Consider the following 7,709-nt stretch of genomic DNA (forward strand, 5'->3'; position numbering starts at 1 on the left):
CGTTGAGGCGGATAGAGTGGCAATGGGGACGCCAAAGGCCGTGGATGAGGGCATGAGGCTGTACATGCAAGGGCGAGGGCGGGCAGAATTCGGCGGGTGCTACACGGGTACTCGAGCATGCTATCACTGGAGAGTGGATGGTCTCCATAATTTTGCACCATGCTCAGTTGCATGCCGGTGATCTCTTGGAGGACGGCCAGCCAACATTAAGCACGGCGAGCTCGCTGGGGCGCGAACATGCCAGTATCGAGATTCAAGAACTTGCAGCTTTGGGCGCCAGGACGGCGTCAACATGGCATGGCTACTGTGAACGGACTTTATCCCATGGACGTATTGGCCAAAGGAGGTTTCAACGATATGCATATATCGCCAATTGGATGAGGTATTTCTTGCTTTCTCTTTTGGCAATAAAAAAGAAACGTGGGAGAAATTTTTTGCTGGATCAGTGCTAAAAGGAACAACAAGGAGGCAGGAGCAGGCAAGCCCCGACCTCTTGTGTGATGCATTGCATGCAGGTTTGCTACTGCATGCGTTGCTCATGCCCAACAAAAACAAAACGTACAGGCAGAAAGCAAACGAACACGGACCTACGACGTACAACGGGAAAGTGAACTTCTTTCGGACACTGCTGAATTTTTTTGCAAGAAAACTTTCGATCTATTCATCAACTGTCAAGGTAGTACAAAAAGCACAAAAAGTAAAATTTACATGCAGGTCCGTAGACCACCTAGCGAAGACAACAATCAGTGGAGCGAGCCGAAGGCGCGCCATCGTCATCACCCCTCCCTCGTCGGAGCCGGACAAACATTGTTGTAGTAGACAGTAGGGAAGTCGGCGTGCTAAGGTCTCATAGGACCAGCACACCAGAACAGCAACCGCCGCCGATGAAGAGAAGCATAGATCGGAAGGATCCAACCTGCAAACACATAGACGTAGATGAACGAAGACCGGATCCAGTCAGACCCACCGAAGACAAAAACCGACCGGACCCCATGAGATCCGCCGGACACTGCTGAATTTGCCTATATATACACGTTGATATATACCACCAATGTGTTTTGCAAACGGACACTGCTGAGCTTGCCTATATATACATGTTGATATACCACCAATGCCAAAACACAGTTAGAAGTCATGGCCATAGAGTCTGATCAAACTCAAGTTGTTGTTTCCGACAAGAAGATGCCATGCTTAGCGTGCGAAGGAACAATTGCGTCTAGTTAAATTACTTCAACAAAAATGTTATGTGTATAATATTTTTATTGCCATATGCCTTCTTTGTTTGGGCCAAACCCAAATAATGAAAAAAAAACAATAACTCTTCCCAACCAAACTACGAACTATATCTAAAAACATTTTAATATAGTAAGAAAAATAGTTTAAAATTTGCACATAGATGTATATGTAACACTCTTTAAAAACTGGTCAAAACCACAAAAAATGTTCCATTTAAAAAATACATATAGAAATATTCAAAGAAAATTAAAATATTCACATTTTTAAAAATTCAGTTCAGAAAATGTTTTCCTTAAAAAATTCAATTTGAATAAAGCGTTCACTACTCTTATATAAAAATAAATAAATAGTCATGTTTTTTTGAAAAAAAAGTATTCACAGACTATTCCATGGGCCATTACTCTTCTATCCGATGAACAAAGCTAAGGTGGCTTCTTAACGTCCAAAATGCAGACTCTAAAAGGTAATAATCAATGTAACCTTATTATCGATGTTTATCATAATTGAATAAAAAAATGGAACGTAATAGCAGATAGATCAGATTTTGCGAGTTTCTATGCCCGTTGCAACGTAGGGCATTTGTACTAGTCTTTATCTTTATCTACTAATAAAGCACCAAGTGCTTCTGGTCGTACGTCGTCAACGTTTTTTGTAAAAAAGTCCCTACTGTTTCAGATATTCAACCCGCAGTCCTATTTTAAGTGGCTCTCGAAGAAAACGTTTCGTTCTTAGTTGAGGAATATCCTTGATGATCAGCAAATACCTGTGAGCCCCAAATATCATTTCCCTTAATAAATATTATTTCTTTTCAATATTCCACTCAGTTTTAATTATTATATCTGATATGTATTTATAAGATGTGGTAGGTATATGAATATTATGACATCCAGCAGCAAGTAATTATAATGGGTGCGCTCATCCAAAAACATTGTAAGGGCATCTACAAAAGTCCCTACTGTTTCAGGTATTCAACCCGCAGTCCTATTTTAAGTGACTCTCGAAGAAAACGTTTCGTTCTTACAGAAAAGACCCTATGCTTTTGAGTATTCAACCCGCTGTCCTTTTTAGGTGGCTAAATTCAGATACAACGAGCTTTGCAACTGCACTTCAATTAAATTGTCCCACCTCGCTGATATACATATATTCTCACCAATTTATATGTGTACGAGAGCTGCCATGAGAATCAACAAGCTACATTAGAAATCAAAACAAGCAGAGAAAGGGAACGGAAGGAATCGCCAAAGCGTGAAGGAGCGAAGAAAATGGAACAGAGTCCACCGAGCGAACACCACCACCGGCGCCCTCGCTCGACGGAGGACACGCGATTTCCAAAAAGTGGGAGCAGAGAAGGCCGAGTCGAGGCGGCTGGGCTGACTGACACAGCAGGTAGGCCGCGGCTGGACGAAGGCGCGCCCTGGCCTCCTCGCAAGCTGCGAGCAAAAGAAACAGCGGGGTTGAGGCATGTGGGGTTCGGCTCTCCTGCTGGGAGCCCTGCACCCACTATTGTGCAGGGCCAACCAGCGGCCAACACGTGGCCTGGTGGACCCCACCACTTAATAACTAGATTTTGTTTTGTTTAATTTTCTGAAAAGTCCTTCTCCTTGCCTTATCCGCCGCGGACGCTTCGAGCTAGTACTACCATTATTCCACTGAACTAAGCTCCGTGAGTGAGAGAGATAGAGAGTTCCAGAAAGTGAGGTCCGCCGTCCGGCAGCGTCGTGGTCGTGGCGAGCGACAGAGGGAGCAGCCGCGGCTGCCGCTGCCTGACTCCGGCGCGCCCAAGCCCCGGCCAAGGCTGGAGCAGCTGCTCTGGCATGCCGCCATTCCCCTCCTGGACCGACCAGATCCCTTGGAGAAGGTGGGGAACTGCAGGGCATGCGGCCGGCTGGCTGCAGCACTGCTTCGCTGGGATGCCGCAAGAGGCCGTGCAGGCGCACATCAAGACGGGAGCCAGATGCACACTCGCCGGACAGAGGTTACAGGTTAGTGGTAGCTGATTTCTTCATCTATCGTGTAGCTAGCTTACGATGGCTTCAAACTAGTACAAGGGCTATCCAATTAATTACTGCTAGTATGTTGCTAAGATAACCGTTAATTTGAGATTAAACTAGCTTTCAATGACTTCAAACTAGGCAGCGTCATGTAGCTATGTTCAGCTACGTTCTCTGTTTTTAGTCACACGACAGTCACAGAAATCTCAAATTGGTGAAAGATCCTTGTGGATGGAACCACGGAGAAACAACCAGCAACTAATCGGTGCACCTATATATACCCATTTAGAATAAATCCGTTATACATCTCACACCAAAAGGAACAGTAAGATAAACTATTACATGGGGACATAATTGTTTTGTAGAGCAATCCTCAGAAGCAAAGTTTATATAGAGCTATTTTTTTTGCGAATGAGCTATTTAAAAGTGCTATCTTGTCCATGGCTTGATTGGCTACCCAAGTCCTGAAATAAAAAAAAGGAACGATTTCGTGTGAGAAATAAACTTGAATTTGAGAGTCTGACTTGTAAGTGAAACAATACCTTAGTCGGCAGCTGGTCATTTGATATGCTGGCCATTCCGAGTTCGGTATCAATACAGAACTCTACATACAGTTTAAAGTTAATGGAAGTGAATGACCTATGCATGTTCGTCTTAATTTTTAACGACTAACCAAGTAAATATACCTGACTTGGTTGAGTGCCATAACAGAAATATGGTTGCTGTGGTTGCAAGCTGAGTAACTGCTGAAAAAAAGTAGCATCTGCCTGCGGTAGTTGAGGCAGTCCGTGATGCAGTACTTGCAAATTATAATTCTGTGGCTATGGCACTGGTGTCATAGTCTGAGGAAGTAGATGCAAATTGTAGTTTTCTGCCTGTGGTTGCAGAGGCATAGCACGCGGCAATACTTGCAAATTGGAGTTTGTAGCTTGTGGGCGCGGAGGCATAGCGCGCGGAAATACTTGCGAATTGTAGTTCATAGCTTGTGGGTTCGGAGGAATAGCATGGGACAATACTTGCGAACTGTAGTTCGCAGCATGTGGTAGTGGAGGCATAGCATGCGACGATACTTGCAAACTGTAGTTCGTAGCATGTGGTACTAGAGGCATGGCACTCTGCAGTACTTGCAAGTTGGAGTACTGATTTGACATGGTGAAGCTAGGATTTGTGACCGAAGCAAAGACTTTGTCGGCCCCCTGCTTGCCTACTCATCACTTCATGACTAGATTTTGGTCTAATACCCGAATCATTCAATATGTCAATCTGGGCCTTTTGAGCTTCTGTAATTCTTCTTTGGGATCGCAGTAGATGGGATTTGCTTGGAGTTACGAGTTCATGATTATGGGCATCCTCCAAGCTGCTTACAACATATTTTCTGTTAGCACTTATTTTGATGGTCATCTCTGCCAGACAGCCAACTCTTGTATCTGCTCGCTTCCGCTGGCATTGTTCCTTGCTCTTGTCCTTGAAACCTGCCTTTGAGCCTACAAATTTCTTTGTTCGAATAACATTCGTTGAGGATTTATCATGCCAAAATTTCCTAACACTGAAACCTACATGTCCTGCATATGCATTATAAAACTCATATGCTATATCTTCATTCTCAAATTCCATTCCTATCTCTGGTTTTAACCTTTTGCTGTAATAATCATCTATGTTTCGACCTGCCTCTCCCACATTAGTGGTCTCATGATCTACACAACATAAAAATATCATATACTAATTAGTTCATGGACGACACAGTTTTGTTAAAACAAAACACAATATTCAGAGTCCTGTTGTAGTGAAACCTGAACAACACTTGAAGATGGGACAACATATTTTGCCAAATATCACACTGTATTCATAGGAGCATTAGAAAAACATTGTCCTTTTTCTTAGATACAATAATCTCTATCATTACAATTGGCAAAGAAGACACAAGAAACAGACCTATGGAAGATGAAGTACGTGGAGCTAAGTCTCAAGGATTAATTTGCATGTCATAGATTAAGCTCTTCCTTTGTTTCTGTTTAATCTTGTCTCCTCCATATGATGAGAGTGTTGATAATTTGCAGATTCAAGACACAACAACAAACCTATGGATGAAGTCGCAGGAGCTCCTTCCATGCCGAAGAACACCGTAGATGCTGGTCCACGTGAGAGGGCAATTCTCTGCCGATCCTGATCTATTCTCGTGTGATCCACAATGGAGTAGATAGATAGGAGAAAGAATGTTGGAGATTTTGGCGGCAATCTGTTGATACGCGCGAGAAAGAAAGGCAGTTTTACTGATTTTATGTAATTAGAGAGATACGGGCTGGTTGTTTTAGTGATGGGGTCCACCAGGCCACGTGTTGGCCGCTGGTTGGCCCTGCACGATAGTGCGTGCAGGGATCCCAGCAGGAGAGCCCATCCGGAGGCATGTACATCAGTATAGACGCACCATCCGTACATGTCATCTATATACTCCATTAGAAATAAACCACATAGCAGGCTGTCTGTTAGGCCAGCCGTAAAATGCTCTAACTCCCCCCACGTCACGTTTTTCCTACGTGTCCTTTGTTACATACGACTAGATGCCGTTGTACATGCCCTTACAATATTTTTGGATGAGCGCACCCATTATAATTACTTGCTGCTGGATGTCATAATATTCATGTACCTATCACATCTTACAAATACATATCAGATATAATAATTAAAACTGAGTGGAATATTGAAAAGAAATAATCTATACCTCTATACCTACTAATAAAGTAAGGTGCGTTTATACAAAATTTTCATCCGTTCACCCATATTATATTTTTTGAGAATTTTGAAAATCCGAGGTGGTACTAATTTTCTTGTTCTATGAAAACGAAAAATATTCACGTACAGGGCCAGGTAGTTGCTCCGCGCTACTGTTATGGGTCATCAGGCACGCAAGTGGGCCTACTACAGCAAAACAAGGAAAAAATTAGCTGGCAAGGTGAAGAATCGAACTCAGGACCTTGTGTACTAGGAGTAGCTGCAGCTGCCAACTAGGCTAAGCATCTATTCGAGTTTACATTGGAAAACTTTGGAAAAATATATTACAGATGAAGGACGCACAGGTTCCATAGTTTAATAATCCCACCTCAACTTCTTACATCAAATTCTACCAATTCTTATACGTTCGCGAATAGCCTGCCAACAAGAGAACTCAGGAATTAACCAGGACGGAGGAGGTGCCTCTCTGTGAATGACATTACATACAGGAATTGTGGGCAGCCTTTAATCATGAGCATGCATGGATATTAATTGAGATAATTTATGGGATTAAAAGAGGCTATAGGAGGCTGCATGACATTAAACATGGATTAAAGGTGAGTCAATTGTGGGCTGAATAAGGAATAAGGGTGCGAAACAAGAGTATAACTTGTGAGCATGCATGGATATTAATCGGAACAATTTGTGGGATTAAATGAGGCTATATGAGGGCATACACCCTGCTGTATGCATTTGACATTTAAACGGGATTGTATCCTGCCTTTGCGTACCCCCCGTTGAAGCTATTTTCAGATAATGCATTGTTTTTGGTGTGCTAAATTTCTTCCGGGGCCGTAAATCTTAAGTGCATGGACTGAATTGTTTGTGTACCAACATCTATAATATTAACCCCTCCTCGTGCGCCCATGTCCAAACTCCTCCCTCACATGGTCTCCTTTAGCCGCGACGGCGATGCCCATAACATTAGCAACCTGAATTGCTGCTTGGCTTGCCATCGGGTGGGTTCTCAACATGATGTTGGAGGAACGTCAGACTATCATTCTCTAGCAAGTGCTATCATGTTCCATGAGTCCCATCTCCAAGAACACATTGATGACGCATTTTTGTCGCTAGCAACTCTTCTCCTACGATCCAGTTTGTTACTCAGGCAATCCTAATTCATGACAGCTAGCATTTACTTACTCCATAGCACAACATGTGTGATTTTACACGGTTCCAATTTTTTAAAACATAGTCATAATCCTTCCATTGCAACGCACGGACATATGTGCTAGTTACGTACTAATAAACCACTTGCTTCTGGTCGTCTGTCATCACGACACTTTTGCAAAAAGGTCCTCTTGTTTTCTGGAAATTGCACCCGCAGTCCCTCTTTAAGTGATTATATCTGGGAAACGATTCAGTTTTACAAATAAGCCCTTGGATCTGAAAGAATTCCGCCCTGCTCCGGGGCGCCCCGCCCGTTGCCTCCGCTGCCAGACAGCCCCGAGGACCGCCCCGTGCCGCTGCCACCGCACCAGCCGCCGCTGTTGAAATATGAGATGGGCCTAGAGCCCATATGACAATTTTAGATTTAATCTCTAAGGGCCCATGTAGGTGGCATGACAAGGTGGTGGGAAGTTTAGTCCCATCCCGAAAGTGGAAGGAGAGTTGGAGTGGTTTATAAGGGATTCACTACCTCATGCTATTGGAGCTTGAGAAGAGATGAGGCCCTCGCGCACTCCTCCTCCTCCGCTCGCCTCGCCACGACGC

This window comes from Triticum dicoccoides, chromosome 5A (assembly GCF_002162155.2).
Source record: "Triticum dicoccoides isolate Atlit2015 ecotype Zavitan chromosome 5A, WEW_v2.0, whole genome shotgun sequence".
NCBI lineage: Eukaryota > Viridiplantae > Streptophyta > Magnoliopsida > Poales > Poaceae > Triticum > Triticum dicoccoides.